We start from the raw sequence: 22374 nt of genomic DNA on the forward strand, positions 1-22374 counted from the left end.
AAAGATGGCATGACAAAAGGATACAAAAGCGTGAGTTTAATGTAGGTGATTATGTTCTGTTATGCAACTCTCATTTAAGATTTTTTGCAAGAAAACTCCTCTCTAAATGGGAAGGTCCTTACGTTATCAAGGAGGTCTATCGTTCTGGTGCCATAAAAATCAACAACTTCGAAGGCACAAATCCGAAGGTGGTGAACGGTCAAAGAATCAAACATTATATCTCACGTAATCCCATAAATGTTGAAACCAATGTTATTGACACTGTAACCCCGGAGGAGTACATAAGTGATACTTTCCATAACGTTTTAGACTCTTAAAAGGAATAGGTATGTGGTACAGTAAGTAAACCAACTCCAAAACAGTTCTAATAGCAGTTTTTCTCCGTTTTAGAATATTTTAAAAAATAGGAAAATAAGAAGTAGTCCGAAGGTACACTAGGGTGGAGGGTGCGCCCTACCCCCCTGAGCGCGCCCCCTGCCTCGTGGGCACCTCGTGTGCCCTCTGGACTCTGTTTTCTTGCACGATACTTCTTTTGGTTGGTAAAAATTCATTATAGAATCTCACGAAGGTTTTGACCACAGTACCACGACAAAATCCTCTACTTTTGTTTCGAGCTGTTTTTCTGACAGATCTAGATCACCATGACATCTTCAAGCGCCCCAAGGACAAATTTTTCGAGAAGGTCATCAACCCCTACCTCGCGTAGGTGCTGCAACACCCTCAAACCATTGAGATGCGTGAGGAGGTTGTAAGGGCATATTTATCCCTAAGTGTTTTGGTGATTGATGACAATGCATTTGCGGACTAATTGTGTGCCTTGAGTATTCCAGACACTTCATTGCTAGGCACAAGACGGTTGGGTGCCCCTCGAAGACTGATGAAGACGGCGTCTTTTCTATGTTTCTTTTTGGTGGATTTGAGTCGTAGGAAAGCCGTACTATTAAGAGGGGGTCCGCGTTGGAAAGGTTTGGGTGGAATCATCACGTACACATCTCCTTCTTGTCCCCTCCTTTTTCCTTGGAGCTTCCTCCGTTTTCTTGCCTCCCTTGTCTGGCTGCTGTGGTTGGTCGCGGTAGTACTGCTCCCAGGAAAACGGTAGTACCATAGGCATCCGCGGTAGTACTGCGCGGTGGCGCGGTAGTATCGCAGGTGCCCACGGTAGTACCGCTCCCCTGGAGCCACACTACTGCTGCCCACCAGGCTAGTGCCACCCCTTTGCGGTAGTAGGGGCGGATGTAATTTTTTACATCCGCACCTACCGCGGTAGTACCGCTTTCACCGAGCGGTAGTACCGTGCTATGCAGTCAGGCAGTAGTACCGCCCCTCGACGGTACTACTGTGTCGGGTTTTTGCTACTTCCTTTTGTTTGCGGAAGTAGGCACGGAAGTTCCCTTCCCCCTGGCTGGGGGTTTTTGCCTTGCGGTAGAACCGCATGGGGGGCGCGGTAGTACCGCGCGTGCGGAAGTACCGCCCCCATCTCCTGCGCGTCTGTTTATCTTTACTGTCGCTAGGGTTGCGGCAGTACCGTGGGTCGGTACGGTAGTACCGCACAGCCGTGCGGTAGTACCGCTTGGTTGCAAGAAGTAGTACCGCGCGGCCTTGCGGTAGTACCGCTGGCCAGGCGCGGTAGTACCGCTGGCCGCGGGCTGGTTGGTGGGTAACGGTTGGATCCTTGTCCCACACTATATAAGGGGTCCCCTTCTTCCCCGTTGACTTACCTCTTCCACCCCCAAGCTCCATTATTGCTCTAAGCTCCATTTTCGCCCGATCTCACTCCCTAGCCAACCAAACTTGTTGATTTACTCGGGAGTGGTTGAGAAGGCCTCGATCTACACTTCCACCAAGAGATATTTGATTCCCCCCACTAATCCCTTGCGGATCTTGTTACTCTTGGGTGTTTGAGCATCCTAGACGGTTGAGGTCACCGCGAAGCCATAGTCCATTGTGGTGAAGCTTCATGGTGTCGTTGGGAGCCTCCAATTAAGTTGTGGAGATTGCCCCAACCTAGTTTGTAAAGGTTCGGTAGCCACCTCCAAGGGCACCAATAGTGGAATCATGGCATCTCGCATTGTGTGAGGGCGTGAGGAGAATACGGTGGCCCTAGTGGCTTCTTGGGGAGCATTGTACCTCCACACCGCTCCAACGGAGACGTACTTCCTCTCAAAGGGAAGGAACTTCGGCAACACATCCTCGTCTCTACCGTCTCCACTCTTAGTTATCTCGTGCCTTTACTTGTGCAAGCTTATTTGTTTCATATATCTTGCTTGCTTGTGTTCCTATCCTTGTTGCATCATATAGGTTGCTCACCTAGTTGCATATCTAGACAATCTACTTTGATGCAAAGTTTAAATTGTTAAAGAAAAGCTAAAATTGTTAGTTGCCTATTCACCCCCCCCTCTAGTCAACCATATCGATCCTTTCAATTGGTATCAGAGCCTCCTCTCTTTATTAAGGACTTTACCGTCCAAAGAGTATGGTTGAGACCGTAGACGGTGTGGAGGAACACTCCGGTGTGAATCCGACCTCGTCTACGGGCGATGGGGGAACCTCGGTCTCTCGTGAGGAGTTCAATGTGGCCTTGGAGACATTGAAAACCTCCATGACGATCGAAGTTGAAAGCATGTTTACTAAATTTCTTGAAGGGCTTAAACTATCCACCGGACCGTTGAAAGTGGGTGACCCCACCGACAAGGTGACGGATGCTATCCCCAACAAGGGGGAAGCTAGTAGTGAAAAGGCTCCTTCTTCTAGTGGTAAAAATGGCACCAGCATCTTTGCTCATGTGGAACCACCACTTGTTTATGGTGGATCGGTTCCTTCCACTCATTTGAATCATGTCGGTCCTCCCCCTAAGATTGTGAAAAATGAGGACTTTGATTCTTGGGTTTACCGCTTTAAACGTCATTTAAATCATGTGAACACTAACCTTTGGAGAATCATTGAAGAAGGTTTCTATCCGCATGATCCAAGCAACTTCACTCCTCGAGAAGCCGCGAATAATCAATTCAATGAGAATGCTCTCTTCATCATTCAAGATGCAATTCCACCTGAAGACCTACCTCATCTTCGTCCCTTCGCCTTGGCCAAAGATGGATGTCATTGTGTTGTCTCTCTCTACCGGGGAAGCGCAAGCATTCAACGCTCCAACTATGAAGTGGTGCAAGATGAGGCCGATGAGTTTGCAATGAAAGAAGATGAAGAACCTCGTGAGCTCTATCGGAGACTAACCAAACTCGCGGTCTCACTACGAGATCACGGGAGCAAGGACACGGATGACAATTGGATCAAGCGCAAATTCCTCAAGGCAATGATGCCCTATCACAAGGCCATGTCCTCCATCATTCGTCAAAGACCGGACTTCCACACTTTGACCTCAAGCGAAGTGCTGGATGAGTTTGTGGCCATGAACATTTTGGACAAGACCACCGACAATGCGGTGCTTCGTTCTCAAAGGGCAAAGAAGTCTAACCTTGCATTGAAGGCCAAGCTCACCGTTGAAGAAGAAGAGGAGTGCAACCCCGAAGATACGAAGTATTCGTATCATGAACACATGCCACTTGCTTCAAGGCAATTTTGGAGCAAGAAAAACTCGAGGCCAAACTTTAGCAAAAACAACTCAAGTGGCACGAAGAGCAGGCAACGTGTAAGGACTTGCTACAATTGTGGCAACGTGAGTCATTTTGTTGCGGAGTGCCCGTATGAGAAGAGGGAAGACATGGTGGCAAGCTCATCCGAGAGGACAAGGCCAAGTCATTCCCCAACAAGAGAAACTTCACCAAGAAGACTCCTCCCAAGGCATTGGTGGTAGAAGAAGAGTACAATGAGGATGATGACGATGATGAAAGTGATGAGTTGGTTGCCATGGCCTCCATTGCCATTACGACGACTCCACAGGTGTCTCTTTTCGACTCACCCAATGAGAGCATCACCACCAAGTGCCTCATGGCTAAAGCCACCAACAAGGTAACCTCCAACATCAAAACTACCATCATTAATCATCGTTCTCCGACGGATAGCATTAATGAACTTGAGGAAGCTAATGTGGAGGCTAATGAGTTTGAGGCCTTTATGGGCAAACTCAAGGGAAATCCAAGAAGCACTTTGTTGCTCTCTTGGAACAACTTGGTGGAGCCAATGACATGATCGAGGCTCACGAAAACACCATCACTAAGATGGAAGGGCATAGTCGTGACTATGCCGATGAGATTTTGGATCTTTCCAATGCTCTTGAGGAAGAGTGTGGTCTTCGTTTGGCTCTTGAGGAGTCACACAACGTTGATCATGCTAAGTTAAAGAAAGATTATGATCATGTCCTCATTGTTTCTCATGTGCTAAACTCCGAGAAGGCCGAACTTGAGGTTGATCTTGCTAGACTCAAAGAGGAGTTTGATCTACTTGACAAGGCTCACAAGGTCTTGAAGGGTGCTCATGCTAGCCTCAAAGAGTCTCATGATCAACTTCAAGTAAAGCTAACCAAGGAAAAAGCTACTTTCCCTCGTATGATCTCAATTGATAATGCAAATGCTACTAACCCGTGTTGTGAGCATGTGTATCTCGTTGAGGAGAACGCTAAGCTAAAGGGGCAACTTGAGAAAGGTCTTGCGACTTGCATACAAGGCAAGAAGAACCTCAACGATCTCTTGATCAACCAAAAGGGAGTTGTAGCCAAGGAAGGGGTTGGGTACGTGCCTGACTCCAAGAACAAGAAGAAGAATGACAAGACCAAACGACCTCCTTCTCTCATGCAAACCTTTGTGAAGGAGGGAGAAAGTGCCTCTGAGGAGAAGAAGAAGAACAATGCGAAGGGTGGCGTTGTCAAAAGGGGGGATGTCACTCCTCGCATCAAAGCCAGCGACGTTAATCCTTCTTATGTGTTATGCCATGCTAGTGATGGGCATGTCTATGCCAAATTCGTTGGTTCTTTTCATGAATACATTGAATGGTCTATTTGGGTTCCAAAGACCCTTGTTACTAACATCAAAGGACCCATTACAAAATGGGTACCTAAAACCAAGCATTAATCTCTTGTAGGTGTTTGCTTCCGGTGGGGGATCATGGTTGCTCGATAGCGGAGCTACAAATCATATGACCGGAAGCAAGGACTTGGTGGTGGACGTGCACAAGATTCCATCTATGCCCACCAATGTCGAGTGGGGTGACACTTCATCCTCCAAGGTATTGGGACTTGGCAAGGTGGTCATCTCTCATGATCTCACGATCGAGAAGGTCATGCTTGTTGAGTCCCTTGCATACAATTTACTTTCCGTTCGTCAACTTGCAATCATGGGCTTTGCCACTTTATTTGATATCGATACCGTGGCCCTCTTGTGGAGCAAGACTCTTAAAGTAGCCTTTGTTGGGCATGTCGAGAACGGTCTATATGTGATTAACTTTTCGGAGCGATCCACTAAGACCGCGACATGCCTAATGGCTAAAGTTGATGTGGGATGGCTTTGGCATTGCCGTTTAGCCCATGTCAATATGAGATCTTTGCAAAGTCTCCTCAAGGGGGACCATGTCCGTGGACTAACGAATGTTAGTTTTGCTAAAGATCGTGCTTGCAGTGCTTGTATCGAAGGAAAGCTACATGAGAAGGCTCACCCTCCCACGACTATCATTTACTCAAAGAGGCCTTTGGAGCTCCTTCACATGGATCTCTTTGGGCCTCCATCCTTCAATAGTCTTGGGGGTAGGAAGTATTGCTTGGTGATTGTGGATGACTACTCAAGATACACTTGGGTGTATTTCTTCAAGAGGAAGAGCGAGACCCAACAAACCGTCATTGACTTTGCAAATGAAGCACAACGTCAACACAATGCAAAGATCTTGACAATAAGAAGTGACAACGGCATCGAGTTCAAGAACTACACCTTGGATGAATTTCTTAGTGATGAGGGGATCAAGCATCAATACTCCGCACCTTACACCCCTCAACAAAATGGTGTTGCGGAGTGGAAGAACCGTTCGTTGATGGATGCGGCAAGGACCATGATGGTGGAGTTCAAGTCTCCGTACAACTTTTGGGCCGAAGCCATCAATACCGCGTGTCATGCATCCAATCGGCTCTACCTCCGCAAGGGCTTGAACAAGACTCCATATGAGATACTCACCGGTAACAAGCCCAACCTCAAGTACTTCCGGGTGTTCGGGTGTAAGTGTTTCATTCTCAAGAAAGGTGTTCGGTTGTCTAAATTTGAGGCTAGAGCTTATGAGGGCATATTTGTTGGTTATGCTACAAACTCTCGTGCTTACCGTGTCCTCAATAAATCCAAGGGACTTATTGAGGAGACGTGTAACGTGGAGTTTGATGAGAATAACGGCTCCCAAGTGGAGCAAAGTGGCACTTGTGATGTAGGTGATGAAATTCCTCCCCAAGCCATAAGAATAATGGGTGTTGGCTTTATCCTACCCATTGAGGAACCCCTTGTGGCCGAAGGAGAAGGACAAAGCTCCACTCAAGCGGAGCCATCACCAACCCAAGGCCCACACGCTTCCGAAGAACAACATGAAGGCCCTCATCCTCAAGAACATGACCAAGGGCAAGATCACGCTCAAGACGGTGTTGACACATCAAGTGATGCCCAAGGTCAAGTTCTCTCCTCTGAGCAAGTTCAAGAACAAGAACAAGCTCAAGACGATGCTCAAGATGATCAAGTGACCACTCCTCGTCTCACCCCCAAGGAGGAATTAGAGCGTCGTGCCGCCAAGGTTGCTTCCAAGCTCTCCACCAAGGATCATCTCATGAAGAATGTGCTTGGAAGCTTAAGAAAGGGGGTAAGCACTCGTAGACAATTAGCAAATTATTGTGAGCATCACGCGTTTTTCTCTTGTGTGGAACCCCACAAGGTCTATGAGGCGCTAGAAGATCCGGATTGGCTCAATGCCATGCATGAAGAACTCAACAACTTCGAGCGCAACAAAGTGTGGAGATTGGTGCCAATACCAACCGGGAATCACAATGTCATTGGAACCAAGTGGATATTTAAGAACAAGCAAGATGCCCATGGGATTATCATTCGCAACAAGGCTCGTCTGGTAGCACAAGGCTACTCCCAAGTCGAGGGTATCGACTACGGTGAAACCTTTGCTCCCGTTGCTCGTCTTGAATCCATTCGCATGTTGATTGCATATGCTTCTCATCATAACTTTAAGTTACAACAAATGGATGTGAAGAGTGCTTTTCTTAATGGTCCTATTAATGAATTGGTTTACGTCAAGCAACCCCCCGGGTTCGAGGATCCCTACTTTCCCGATCATGTGTATCAACTCGATAAGGCACTCTATGGCCTTAAACAAGCCCCACGTGCGTGGTATGACCACCTTACCGAGTTGTTACAAGACCGTGGTTTTGAAGTTGGGCTAATCGACCCCACTCTTTTTACTAAGAAGGTCAAAGGGGAGTTGTTTGTGTGCCAATTATATGTTGATGATATTATCTTTGGTTCCCCTAACAAAGCTTTCAATGAGGAATTTGCCGCTCTCATGACCTCAAAGTTTGAGATGTCTTCCATGGGAGAGTAGAAGTTCTTTCTAGGGTTCGAAGTGAAGCAAAGAAGAGAAGGAACCTTCATCAATCAAGCTAAATATACTCAAGACATGCTCAAAAGATTCAAGCTAAGTGATGTCAAGCCGGCTTCCACTCCCATGCCCACTAAGTGCCAACTTGACATAGATCCCAATGGTAAAGCGGTGGATCAAAAGGTATATCGCTCCATGATAGGTTCCTTGCTTTACCTTTGTGCATCTAGACCGAATATCATGTTGAGTGTGGGAATTTGTGCACGGTTTCAAGCCGCACCTAAGGAAAGTCACTATGTGGCGGTCAAACGAATCTTTCGATATTTGGCTCATACCCCAAACTTTGGCCTATGGTACCCAAGAGGAGCAAACTTCAAGCTTGTAGGGTATTCGGATTCCGATTGGGCGGGAGACAAAGTGGATAGGAAGTCCACTTCCGGAGGGTGCCAATTCCTTGGTTGCTCTTTGGTAAGTTGGTCTTCCAAAAAGCAAAGTTGTGTGTCTCTCTCGTCCACCGAAGCAGAGTATGTGGCGGCCGGTAGTTGTTGTACACAACTCTTATGGATGAGGCAAACTTTAAAGGATTACGGTGTCATTTGTGAAAAAGTGCCTCTTTGGTGTGACAATGAAAGTGCCATCAAGATCTCTCTCAACCCGGTGCAACACTTCAAGACGAAGCATATTGAGATCCGGGATCACTTCATCCGGGATCACATTAGGCGAGGAGAGATGGAGCTCAACTATGTCAACACTCATGATAACCTTGCAGATATCTTCACGAAGCCCTTGGATGAAGCAAGATTTTGCGAGTTAAGGCATGAGCTAAATATCATTGATTCGAGCAATGTTGCTTGAACCCTTGCACACCCCACCATACTCAACGTGTTGTCCTGTTTAGATGTAGGCATGGACATAGGGGGAGTGATGTTCTCTCAATGAACTCTCCCTCCCCCCATTATGCATAAATCGATCAAGTCTTTCACATTAGCCATGTCTGATGGTACTTGTGCTCCAAAGACGAGTTTTTGTCATGGACCCAAGGATAATTCTTCGCGGTGCCATACCAATTACCTCAAACATAGGTGGCTACGGCAACCGCCCTCTCTTTGGAGAGGTGGTGTCTCGTGGTTGTTTTGTTTGTCGTGTGCCTTTCTAGCTTTGTGTGTTGTGTGGTCTTGTGGTGTCGTGTTGGCTCGGAGTGTTTGTGCAAAGACCCAGTTTTTTGTTTGCTCGAAACGTGCATCTTCTTGAGCCCACGGTACTACCGCGGCTGGCCGCAGTAATACCGCTTTGGGAGGCACGGTACTACCGCGCCACAGCACGGTACTACCGCTCAGGTGCGGTACTTCGGAAGTACCGCGCCGGGCGGTACTACCGCGTTGGGGCATGGTACTACCTCGCCGTCGAGGGAGCGTGGGGGTTATGACTCGGGCAAGGGAGTTCTAACTCCCCGTACCCATTCATTTGTCTCTCTCCCCACGTCTCTCTCTCTCGCTCAAGAACGCCGCTTGAGGCCCTCGCCGGATCTCTATCTCCGGCCACTCTCCTCGAATTCCGACCGGTGGGATCGTTCCCCACCACTTCCTCTTGCCATGGACCAAGGTTTTTCCCCAAATCCCTCTTTTTCTTGGCTGTTCTATTGCTTCTAGGTTTTTGGGGAGAAACTTGTTGTTCTTGAGATTTTAGGCCAAATCTATGCAAGAGTAGGATGTAGGAGAGTCGTGATGCGTAGGAATCATACTTGATATGCTGTCTTGTGGTAGCTTTGTCCAACCGTAGTATCGCCGTGGTTTCGCGGGCTTTTCTCAGATTTGAACTTGTTCAGATCTGACGCGGTGCGGTACTACCGTGTCTGATGTGCGGTACTACCGCCCGTCAGGTGCGGTACTACCGTGCTAGCTTGTGTGGTACTACCGCTCAGCAGACGCGGTACTACCGCACTAGCCGAGGCGCTAAGGTCGTACTACCGCTCCTAGACCCGGTACTACCGTGACCTTGCACGGTACTACCGCATCTAAGAGCAGTACTACTATCTTAGCTTCGCAACACTTGGCAGTACTACCGTAGGGATCAAATCTCTCTCTAGGCATTTATCATGTGTGCTTTCTGCTTGTTTCTCTTGCTTTGTTGTGGTCTTTGCATTAATCCCTCTTGGCTGTTGTGGGTGTTTTGCGTTTTTGTGTCTCAGGTGGTGGCTCTCGCCGTTCCAATCCCAGTCATGACACTGGCTCCAAGCGTCTACGCAACCCCCAAGATGAAGCCCCAGAGGGCTCTAATGCCCCCAATCACAATGTCAAGACCACTGCCAGCAAGCAAAAGGAACCTGCTAAGGGCATGGACGAGATTTCTGTCTATGAGTATGTCGAACGCCGGAGGATCAATCCCTATGTGACTCCTCGGGCTGTGCTCAGAGGCACCGAGATGTTCTGGAACAAGCAACAGGTTCTCATCTATCTGGATGTGATCAAGAGCAAGCAGAATACCTTCATGGATGTCAAGTGGATAGACATGCATCACATGCGGAAGGACAAGTTTCATGACTATTTTGGAGAGGCTCTGGACTTGGTGGAGCAGTTTGCTATTGAGCCGGTGATCTCTTTTCACCATGACTATGACCCTGAGCTCATCTGTCAGTTCTTTGCCTCAGTGTACTTTCATCCCGGGGAGGAGCGGAGGATGACCTGGAGGACCAACGGCCGTCAGCTGTCTGGTACATGGAAAGAGTTCATGGATCTGCTGCACATTCCTGATGACGGGCTTCACACCCCCGTTGGTGTTCGCCCCCATGCCAACTCTGAGTCTGCCAACAAGAACCTGCTTCAGCCTTTCCTTGTTGAGAAGGTGCTCCCCAATGGCAAGTCAACTTGGGTGTTAAACTCCTTTCTGGATATCATGCATCGCATCTTCCGCAACACTCTGTTCCCACGCATTGGCGACAAGTACAAGGTCCATGCATATCTAGTGGACATGTTGCTCCTGTGTGCAGAGGCACGTTCTTCTCAGACTCAGCCACTTGATGTCTCTCACATCATGTGGTGTGAGCTTCGGTTTGCGGTGTTCACTCGCAAGGTACCTATCTATGGACCGTACCTGTTTCTGCTGCTCTCCACCACTTGGGAGAAGATGTACCCTGGTGATGAGTTCCTTGCTCCAGACTGGATTCTCCATGAGTCCATCAGCCTCCGCGTCAAGCCCAACTGGGCCAACACCACTACCCGTGCTGAGGCCTCTTCTGCTAGGAGGGCTGCTGGTGAGGAGGAGGCTGTTGCTGAGAATGTTGCTGAGGACCGTGCTGCTAGGTCCACCACTCCTTCCTCTGTGCCATCATGGGCCAAGAAGCTAAAGGACAAGATGAAGACTCTTTTCTGCATGTAGGCAAAGGGACAGTATAGGGCTCACGTGGTTGACAAGGAGAGTCGCCGCCGTGACAAAAGAGGTTATGAGGCTCTTTGGAGAGGATGTGTCTGGCGGTCTGAGGACGTCATCACACCTGAGGCTGCTTGGATGTCAAAGCAGGGATACACGTGGACCAGTTCAGAGGATGACTTCAAGGAGACTATCCCCGCCGCTGAGTCTGACGAGGAGCACGAGGAGCAGTGGGACGACTTCTCTGCCTGAGCCACCCCGTGTGTGTAGGTGTCCTCTCTGCCTTTTTGGCGTCTCGATGCCAAAGGGGGAGAGAGTGTAGGGATTTGCGTTGTGTCGTGCTTGGTGCGTTTATTTGCTTTGTCTTTTGGACCTCGTTTATGCTTGTTTGCTCTTGTTTGGTTTGTGCTTTCAAGACCTTTCCTCATATGGTGTAAGACATATGCACTTTATCTATCATAGTTAACTTATGTTTGTGCTATCTTGTCTAGTGATAGATATGCCTTGTCTCTATAATATAGGGGGAGCTTTGATCCTAGTATTCGTGTGTCGTGCAGTCCAAAGCACTCATCCAAGTGGCACACATCTAGGGGGATCCCGTCTATATTCTAGAGAGGAGGGGTTTACATTTACTTAATACTTTTTTCCTTGTGCAAATCTCGTATTGTCATCAATCCACCAAAAAGGGGGAGATTGTAAAGGCATATTTATCCCTAAGTGTTTTGGTGATTGATGACAACGCATTTGCGGACTAATCGTGTGCCTTGAGTATTCCAGACACTTCATTGCTAGGCACAAGACGGTTGGGTGCCCCTCGAAGACTGATGAAGACGGCGTCTTTTCTACGTTTCTTTTTGGTGGATTTGAGTCATAGGAAAGCCGTACTATTAAGAGGGGGTCCGCGTTGGAAAGGTTTGGGTGGAATCATCACGTACACGTCTCCTTCTTGTCCCCTCCTTTTTCCTTGGAGCTTCCTCCGTTTTCTTGCCTCCCTTGTCTGGCTGCTGTGGTTGGTCGCGGTAGTACTGCTCCCAGGAAAACGGTAGTACCATAGGCATCCGCGGTAGTACCGCGCGATGGCGCGGTAGTACCGCAGGTGCCCATGGTAGTACCGCTCCCCTGGAGTGTGACACTCCCAAAATTTTAATTGGTTTTCATCAAAAACTTTGTTGAATTATTTTTTGAAGGCTTTTAAAATTTCTTTTCCAGAAAACCTTCCTCTTAAAAACTTCCTTTTCTTTGGCAAGGATTTTATTTTTCTTCAAACTATGGTGTTTGATATTTTGAAACTTCTCCTCTGTTGGTTCCCTCTCAAATTATTTTGGGAGTTTGATTTTTTCTTTTAAAAAGAAACTCTATTAAAATTTGGATTTTCATATCCTAGAAACCACCCATGATCTTTGTATTTTTGCCCATGTGATAAGACCCCTCCAAAACCTTCCCTCCTCCTTGTAATCAACCTAAGTTCTCTGTCCCAACTCATCCAAGCAAGTTTTGGATTTTATTCTAATTATTTTTCCCTCAAAACCATTTCTGCAAATTATTTGGAGCCTGAGTGGTTTTCAAAGCAAGTACCCTATTGCATTTGAGTTTTGACCTAAAACCAACCCCTCTGGATTGTCCTTAGCATCCACAACCCAGAACCATCTTGATCCACTCCTCCCCTTTTCAAAATTTTCAAAATTCAGTCTCTGCAAGTTTGGACCAGATTTGCCAAATTTGGTGAAATTCATATCTACACTTCTCCAAAAATTCCACCAAAATTCAGGCAGCCTACTGGAGCAATGAGTAGCCACTCCACCAAAAATCAGCTCAAGGAAAAATCCCCAGAGGCCAAAAACATTCTGTCGAACACCTGAGCTGCACTGTTCCTTTGCAAATTCAGTAAATTCAGATTTCAGTGTTGTTTTTCGTCCGTCAGCTTCACTCACGCGTCGACAGTGCGCTTGGCGCGTTGCGCGCGGCCTCTTCTCCCTGGCCAGCACCCCCGCACGCATGCTTGGCGTCTTCCCGGCGTCGGTGGCGCCCCTGGCCGCCCGCGCCGGCGTGTCTTGCGGCGGCCGAGACCCCGTTACAGCTGACAGGGGACAAGAACGGCGGCTCAACGCCGTTCCGCGCGGCCCATCGCCCCTCTGCTCTCCGCGTGGCCTCATGCGTGCCAGCGCACGCCCGTGGCACCGCCACCGTGGCCGGCAAGCACGGGACGCGCTCCCTGCCGCCGACGGGCCCGCGCCGCCCGTTCTGTCGAACTCACCCCCAAAGCACCAAACTCCAGCTCGATTAGCACCAAAACGGAACCGTGGACCTCCACGATGACGCACAACGCCCTAATTACCCCGACCAAGCCCTGCGCCGCCGTAATCGTCACCGGAGACCCCCGTTCACGGCCACCGCCTTGGACCGCCTATATAAAGGGCTCCCGAGCTCACCCCCGTGCACGCATCATCACCACACCTCACCAAGGCTCTGCCAAGCCACCCGGAGGACCTCGAGGAGGTCTCCTCCCCCAACTCCGGCCGCCCCGATCCGCCTCGGCCTCCACCACGATTCGCTCCGGTGAGGCCACCTCCGGCGCCCAAATCTCGTCCGTAGCCCTCTCTTGCACCCAGTACTCTAACCCCCACCTCAATTTAATCTTTGCAGCCCTCTCCGACGAGCTCCATCCACGCCCGAACCACCGTCCGCCGGAGTTGAGACCGCCGTCGACGTGGTGCTCACCGGCGATCAGCACCACCACCCACCGTTGCGGAAGGACACGGTGAGCACATTGGTAACCTCCGATCCCCCTGCCTCGCCGTGGACCGCCGCCGGCGACCACCGCAGCTCTCGGGCGCCGACGAGCCTCGTCCCTCCCATTTGAAAATTTAATCATGACAAGTGGGACCCGCTGTCAGCCTCTCTGTCCTTTCTAAACGAAGCGTTATCTGAAAACGCCTTCTGCCAAATGCGCTTTCCCTCTGGGCTGGCGTATTCAATACTGGAACGTTTTCTGTTTTTATGAGCTAGCCCCTGGGAACTTTCTGTTTCATTACAGATGAGTCCCTGGACAAAAACCTTTATAACTTTTAAACAGAATAATATTTTTGATTGATTCTTTTTCTGTTCTCTTCAGATTTTTGTCTAGTTTTTTATCGTATTTATTTGAAAAAAATTTGGAATACTTTTGTGCACCTCACGGTATTTACGATAGCACATATATTTTCTTTATACCGTAGACACCGAAGGAGGTGACGGGACCGCAAACTTCACCGAACTAGGCTCCGACTACTCCGAACCAGGCAAGCATGTTTGAACTTTTGATATGATGAGTGTCTTGGCATGTTTTGCATTTAGTTAGTCTCATGGCATGTTGTTGAGCATACCGATGAGCGTTATTTCCATGCATTGTCGAGGTAAGTGAGTTCGATGATCCATAAGTGGATGGATGTGAATATGAATGGCCATGTGTTGGCATGAGGATGGGTAAGATGGCAGTGTTGTAGCATGCCAGTCTTATGCCAGACTATGTGACTGCAGTGTCAAACCGTATCAGTCCAGTTCCTCCCATTTCCTTCCCTGTACTACCACATGTTTTCCGCAAGGAATATGGCTTAGTAAGTTGCAAACCGCTTTTATGGTACACACCAAAAGGAGAGGCCGGGATGATGGTTCCATGGCCCTGGATTAAAGCCAGTCATCCGGTCAGGGGGCATGGGTGTTTCCGGTTGGGACCGAGAGGGGGGCACCCCTTAGAGCGCGCGTATATAAATTTGATCCCATGCTATTCGAGATTGTGATCTCCCCGTCTCAAAAGTTTTTCTTGGACGATGGCTAGGGTGATTCCTAGCATCGAGAGGTAGGATGGGTGTGTACTGGTTAGCTGTGTTTCTTCCGAAATACCGTAAACGGAACTAGTCCTTCGTGACTACGGAAATCCGTTGGCTGTGGGAAATTTTTGTACAAACTCTGCAGAGTCATATATTTCCTTGAATCATCTATTCTATGTCCAAGTTCAGTATCATCTTATCCTGACAAGTGCCAGTTTTGATGACAGAGACTCCGGTGAATCGCATGAGTGCTAATTCCGGTTAAATGATTACTCCTGTGGATGGACTAACCCGTTTATCTTCATAAATTGAATGTTGATTATGAGTATTATTTACTTGTGAACAAAAGCCCTTTCTGTGATGTCGCTCAGACGTCCGACTGTGGCATTTCTTTTAAAGCCCTTTCTGTGATGTCGCTCAGACGTCCGACTGTGGCATTTCTTTTAAAGCCCTTTATGTGATGTCGCTCAGACGTCCGACTGTGGCATTTCTTTTAAAGCCCTTTATGTGGTGATGCTAAGATGCCCGACTGTGGCATCATTTTCTTATATTTAATTGTCCACCCTTCGAGGCGTCGCTTCAGACACCCGAATCGGCTTTCATTTATGTTTTGGGATTTCAGGCGGACTACCGCCGTTTCCCTTTTCCTTACTTCGTTATGCTAATTTTTGAATGTACATTTGTGAATTAATCGTGACGCATTCATGCATGCATTTGTTATATCTTACGTCCGAACTGTCTTGCGAGTACTTTCAAAGTACTCACTGGCTTGTTGATTTGGCCAGATGCTGACGAAGGCGATCTCATGGATGAAGAGTTCGATAGCGAGTCCGACGCCTAGAGGAATCCCAGTCAGTCTCGTGCGACCCTGGATTTGGTCACTATATTATATCCGCTTCCGCTACCAAATAAATTCATCGAGCCTCACCTCGACGCTCGATAAGATGCCAGTTTTAGAGTCATGTATTTCACTCCCCACTGTGTTTTTCCACCACCACCCTATCCTCGAGTCAGTAGTATGTCTCCACACCACTGTGTCATGTCCGCCATTATGTATAATTATTGGCGTGCTTGTAATAATTTGGTTGAGCTGCCGTAACTCGACCCTGTAATATATTTTATGCTACTGGCTTATTGTATCAAGAATTTGTCTACCGGTAAGGAGAAATTTTCTCATACTGGACTCAAAAGATTGGTTTCTCAATAAATATTTTTATTGGAAAACCGGTCGTGACATGGAGCCGCACTACCGCTGCCCACCAGGCTAGTGCCGCCCCTTTGCGGTAGTAGGGGCGGATGTAATTTTTTACATCCGCACCTACCGCGGTAGTACCGTTTTCGCCGAGCGGTAGTACCGCGCTATGCAGTCAGGCAGTAGTACCGCCCCTCGGCGGTACTACTGTGTCGGGTTTTTGCTACTTCTGTTTCTTTGCGGAAGTAGGCACGGAAGTTCCCTTCCCCCTGGCTGGGGTTTTTTGCCTTGCGGTAGTACCGCATGGGGGGCGCGGTAGTACCGCGCGTGCGGAAGTACCGCCCCCATCTCCTGCGCGTCTGTTTATCTTTACTGTCGCTCGGGTTGCGGCAGTATCGTGGGTCGGTACGGTAGTACCGCACAGCCGTGCGGTAGTACCGCTTGGTTGCAAGCAGTAGTACCGCGCGGCCTTGCGGTAGTATCGCTGGCCGCGGGCTGGTTGGTGGGTAACGGTTGGATCCTTGTCCCACACTATATAAGGGGTCCCCTTCTTCCCCGTTGACTTACCTCTTCCACCCCCAAGCTCCATCATTGCTCTAAGCTCCATTTTCGCCCGATCTCACTCCCTAGCCGACCAAACTTGTTGATTTGCTCGGGAGTGGTTGAGAAGGCCTCGATCTACACTTCCACCAAGAGATATTTGATTCCCCCACTAATCCCTTGCGTATCTTGTTACTCTTGGGTGTTTGAGCATCCTAGACGGTTGAGGTCACCGCGAAGCCATAGTCCATTGTGGTGAAGCTTCGTGGTGTCGTTGGGAGCCTTCAATTGAGTTGTGGAGATTGCCCCAACCTAGTTTGTAAAGGTTTGGTCGCCACCTCCAAGGGCACCAATAGTGGAATCATGGCATCTCGCATTGTGTGAGGGCGTGAGGAGAATACGGTGGCCCTAGTGGCTTCTTGGGGAGCATTGTGCCTCCACACCGCTCCAACGGAGACGTACTTCCTCTCAAAGGCAAGGAACTTCGGCAACACATCCTCGTCTCTACCGTCTCCACTCTTGGTTATCTCGTGCCTTTACTTGTGCAAGCTTATTTGTTTCATATATCTTGCTTGCTTGTGTTCCTATCCTTGTTGCATCATATAGGTTTCTCACCTAGTTGCATATCTAGACAACCTACTTTGATGCAAAGTTTAAATTGTTAAAGAAAAGCTAAAATTGTTAGTTGCCTATTCACCCCCCCCCCTCTAGTCAACCATATCGATCCTTTCAGAGGTGCTGCACATCTACGATGTTGAGGGACCAAGGAGGACCAGAAGCGTGGAGACAAGACTCGAAGCAATGGAGCAACAAGTTTTCAAGTGCCAGAGGATGGTGGAACGCGGACTCAACGCCTACCACATGATGATCACGGAGTTCACCAACAACCACAAGCTGGATGCCAAGAACATTGGGGAGACCATCTTCAAGCTTCATGAGAAAATCGAGCACCTCCAAGCCTAGATCTATGACCTGCAACACCAAAACTATGAGTATGAATATAGATTCAAGAGGATGAGTTTGGCTGCAGATTTGAGGATCCCAGAGACTCGATCATCCTTCTATGATGGTGAGCCTATGCCTTGGAAGATGGACGGCAAGCCTACATCATCAACAACTCCATCATCACCGCCTCCGAAGAAAGAGAGATAAATACATGGGTATGGGCACCCCCTTGGCAACTGCCAAGCTTGGGGGAGGTGCCCCGGTATCGTATCACCATCACACTTCTATCTTTACCATTTTTCTTAGTTCGATCCTTTTGGTTATATCTTGATCTAGTAGAATAAAGTTTATTATGATCTAGCTTTGAGTTTTTGTGTTGATCCTTATCTATGTAATCAAGTCCGTGAGCTATATATAATAAATATTAGTCTTGAGTCGAGGGCTTGGTTATCTTGCTATGATCTTGAGGGAATAAAAAAAGAAAGAATAAAAAGAAATAAAGAGATCATATTGATCTTATGGAGAGTAATGACTTCACATATAAAGAGTATGATGAATAAAAGTTGTTGAGAGTTGACAAACATAGTTTTGGTCATCGTTGCAATTAATAGGAAGTAATAAAGAAAGAGAGGTTTTCACATATAAATATACTATATTGGACATCTTTTATGATTGTGAGCACTCATTAAAATATGACATGCTAAAAAGTTGATGTTGGACAAGGAATACAACGTAATGGGTTATGTTTTCTTATATCCGAAATAAATTATATTGTCTTGGGTCATCCAACATGTTGACCTTGCCTTTCCCCCTCATGCTAGCCAAATTCTTTGCACTAAGTAGAGATACTACTTGTGCTTCCAAATATCCTTAAACCCAGTTTTGCCATGAGAGTCCACCATATCTACCTATGGATTGAGTAAGGTCCTTCAAGTAAGTTGTCATTGTTGCAAGCAATAAAAATTTCTCTCTAAATATGTATGATCTATTAGTGTGGAGAAAACAAGCTTTATACGAGCTTGTGATATGGAAGAAATAAAAGCGACGGACTGCATAATAAAGGTCCCTATCACAAGTGGCAATATAAAGTGACGTTCTTTTGCATTAAGATTTGGTGCATCCAACCATAAAAGCACATGACAACCTCTGCTTCCCTCTGCGAAGGGCCTATCTTTTATTTTTGTCTTATACCTTATACAAGAGTCATGGTGATCTTCACCTTTCCTTTTTACACTTTATCCTTTGGCAATCACTATGTGTTGGAAAGATCCTGATATATATATATATATATATATATATATATATATTCAATTGGATGTGGGTTTTCATAAAGCATTATTGTTGACGTTACCCTTGAGGTAAAAGGTTGGGAGGCAAAACTGCAAGCCCCTATCTTTCTCTGTGTCTGATTAAAACTTCATACCCATGAGTATTGCTTGAGTGTTAGAAATTGTGAAAGACTAAATAATAGTTGAGTATGTGGACTTGCTGAGAAGCTCTTATATTGACTCTTTCCGATGTTATGATAAATTGCAATTGCTTCAATGACTGAGATTATAATTTGCTAGTTTTTCAATGAAGTTTCTGATTCATACTTTACATTGTGAATAGATTGTTACTTTAGCATAAGAAATCATATGACAATATATATTTATATATGTTGCTATTCTAAGAATGATCATGATGCCCTCATGTCCATATTTTATTTTATCGACACCTCTATCTCTAAACATGTTGACATATTTTTCGATATCGGCTTCCGCTTGAGGACAAGCGAGGTGTAAGTTTGGGGGAGTTGGTACGTCCATTTTGCATCATGCTTTTATATCGATATTTATTGCATTATGGGTTGTATTACACATTATGTCACAATACTTATGCCTTTCCTCTCTTATTTTACAAGGTTTACATGAAGAGGGAGAATGCCGGCAGCTGGAATCCTGGGCTGGAAAAGGAGAAAATATTAGAGACATATTCTGCACAACTCAAAAAGTCCAGAAACTCCAAGGAAGTCAGTTTTGGAATATATTAAAAATATTGGGTGAAGAAAGCACTAGAGGGGGGCCACCCACTGTCCATGAGGGTGGAGGGCGCGCCCCCTGCCTCGTGGGCCACATGGAAGCCCCCCGATGCCCATATTCTGGTATAAGGTGTTTTTTGCCATGGAAAAAATCGTAAGGAAGCTTTCGGGACGAAGCGCCACCATCTCGAGGCGGAACCTTGGCGGAACCAATCTAGGGCTCCGACGGAGCTGTTCTGCCGGGGAAACATCCCTCCGGGAGGGGGAAATCATCACCATCGGCATTACCATCAATCCTCTCATTGGGAGGGGGTCAATCTCCATCAACATCTTCACCAGCACCATCTCCTCTCAAACACTAGTTCATCTCTTGTATCTGATCTTTGTCTCAAAACCTCAGATTGGTACATGTGGGTTGCTAGTAGTGTTGATTACTCCTTGTAGTTGATGCTAGTTGGTTTATTCGGTGGAAGATTATATGTTCAGATCCTTTATGCACATTAATACCCCTCTGATTATGAAAATGAATATGATTTGTGAGTAGTTACGTTTGTTCCCGAGGACATGGGAGAAGTCTTGTTATAAGTAGTCGTGTGAATTTGGTATTCGTTCGATATTTTGATGAGATGTATGTTGTCTTTCCTCTAGTGGTGTTATGTGAACGTCAACTGTATGACACATCACCATTGTTTGGGCCTAGGGGAAGGCATTGGGAAGTAATAAGTAGATGATGGGTTGCTAGAGTGACAGAAGCTTAAACCCTAGTTTATGCGTTGCTTCGTAAGGGGCTGATTTGGATCCATATGTTTCATGCTACGGTTAGGTTTACCTTAATTCTTCTTTCATAGTTGTGGATGCTTGCAAGGGGGGTTACTCATAAGTGGGATGCTTGTCCAAGGAAGGGCAGTACCCAAGCACCGGTCCACCCACATATCAAATTATCAAAGTAACGAACGCGAATCATATGAGCATGATGAAAACTAGCTTGACGATAATTCCCATGTGTCCTCGGGAGCGCTTTCCTTTATATAAGAATTTGTCCAGGCTTGTCCTTTGCTACAAAAGGATTGGGCCACCTTGCTGCACCTTGTTTACGTTTGTTACTTGTTACCCGTTATGAATTACCTTATCACAAAACTATCTGTTACCGATAATTTTAGTGCTTGCAGAGAATACCTTACTGAAGACTGCTTGTCATTTCCTTTTGCTCCTCGTTGGGTTCGACACTCTTACTTATCGAAAGGACTATGATAGATCCCCTATACTTGTGGGTCATCAGCGGTCCCTGCGAGCTGCCGAGGATGGCCGCAACGGCGGGGGACGCTGGTGCTGCGAAGAGCGTGATGAAGAGACCGCGCAGCTTCTCCCAGGAGGCTACCGAGGATCCTGGCAGGCTGAGCAGCCAGGCGCGCGGCACGCCGGCCAGGGCCATGGGGAACCAGTTGGCCATGGCCCTGTCATCTCCTCCGGCTTCACGAACGACCTCCTCATACACTAGCAGGAAGGCGGCTAGATCTGCCGCACCATCGTAGCAAGGCGACATATCCGGCTTGAACTTGTGCGGCCACTGCACCTGTCGTAAGGCGGGGGCGAAGGCCCAGAGGCCCATGGAGCCTCCATGCACGCCCATCGATCCGGCCGACAGGGTGGCTCCTGCCATGAGGGCCGAACGGAGAGATGAAGCGATCGGGGGGGGGGGGGGGGGGGGGGGGGGGGGGGGGGGGGGGGGGGGGGGGGGGGGCGAGCGGAGAGGCGGGGCTCCGGTGCACCCCTACCTGGCGCGCCAAATGTCGGATTGCGGATTCCGGCTAACCCTTGAGGTTCGAACTCTGGGGTGCGCACGAAGAACATTCTCTCCCTAGTTCGCTCGCTCAACGATCTTGCGACCTAGCTCGACGAACCCAAAGAACAAGAGACACAAGGGTTTATACTGGTTCGGACCACTTTGCGGTGTAATACCCTACTCCAGTGTGGTGTTGGTGGATTGCCTCACGGGCTAAGGATGAACTAATACAATGGACGAACAGCCTCAGGAGGAGAGGTGTTCTTGAGCTAGGCGAGCTGTGGATGTGGGGATGGAATGGATTCGATCCAAGATGAGTCTCCTCTACCTATGGTGGTGGCTAGTCCTATTTATAGTGGCCTTGGTCCTGTTGCCAAATGTAAGGCGGGAAGAGATCCCACAATGGCCAAATTCGAAGGGGGCAACTAGTACAAGCTATCCTGACAAAAGGTGGTCTTCGCCTGCCAAAGACTCTGGTAGTGACGCTGATGTGGGCTCCATGGTGACCTCTGTCCTTCCGTCCTGCTGGTCTTGGTCTCGTTGCACCGATATGGAAACCTTTGCCTGATCCCTTGGCACTCCTCGCCTGCGCCTGCCTCTTTAGCACGAAAGAGGAAATTGGCACACTGCACCCGCTGGCGCCCACCTGGCCTTGGTCGTCACGGCTCACGTCACGTGAACCTCGCGAGGTGCCCCTTGCATAGAGATCTCCGCTCCTCGGGAGCCAGCCTAGTGAGGCTGCCCCCAGGGAGGTCTTGGCGTCATCCGCCTTGCGAAGCTTGGCCCCTCATGAGGGTCTTGAGTGGTTGCTGCTGAAGATGGGTCGTACCAGGCCGTTGGTGGAGCCATGCACAAGCCCACAGGCAGGCAAGTCTGGGCACCCCCGGTCCCAGAACACCGACAAACACAATACAAGCATAATCACTTGCGGATAATTCACGAAAAACATCCTTCAAATAGTTCATCTACATTCTCTGTCCCATTTGTTTTTCCCCTTTGCAGACCATTCATAATATATATATATATTGTTCATAAGTTTCTTGACTTCTTGGCCGCGCCAAGGACGCAAAGGGTCATCTAGTTAAGAGAATTGGTGATGGGAGTTTAGTCTCGGTGTGGACGAACAAGTGGATTTCCATAACTATCTCTATGACACTGCTGCTCAAACCAGCGAACTCCACTGTTGATAAGGTCTCGAATCTAA

Source organism: Triticum urartu, chromosome 4 (assembly GCF_003073215.2).
Source record: "Triticum urartu cultivar G1812 chromosome 4, Tu2.1, whole genome shotgun sequence".
NCBI classification, from domain to species: Eukaryota; Viridiplantae; Streptophyta; class Magnoliopsida; order Poales; family Poaceae; genus Triticum; species Triticum urartu.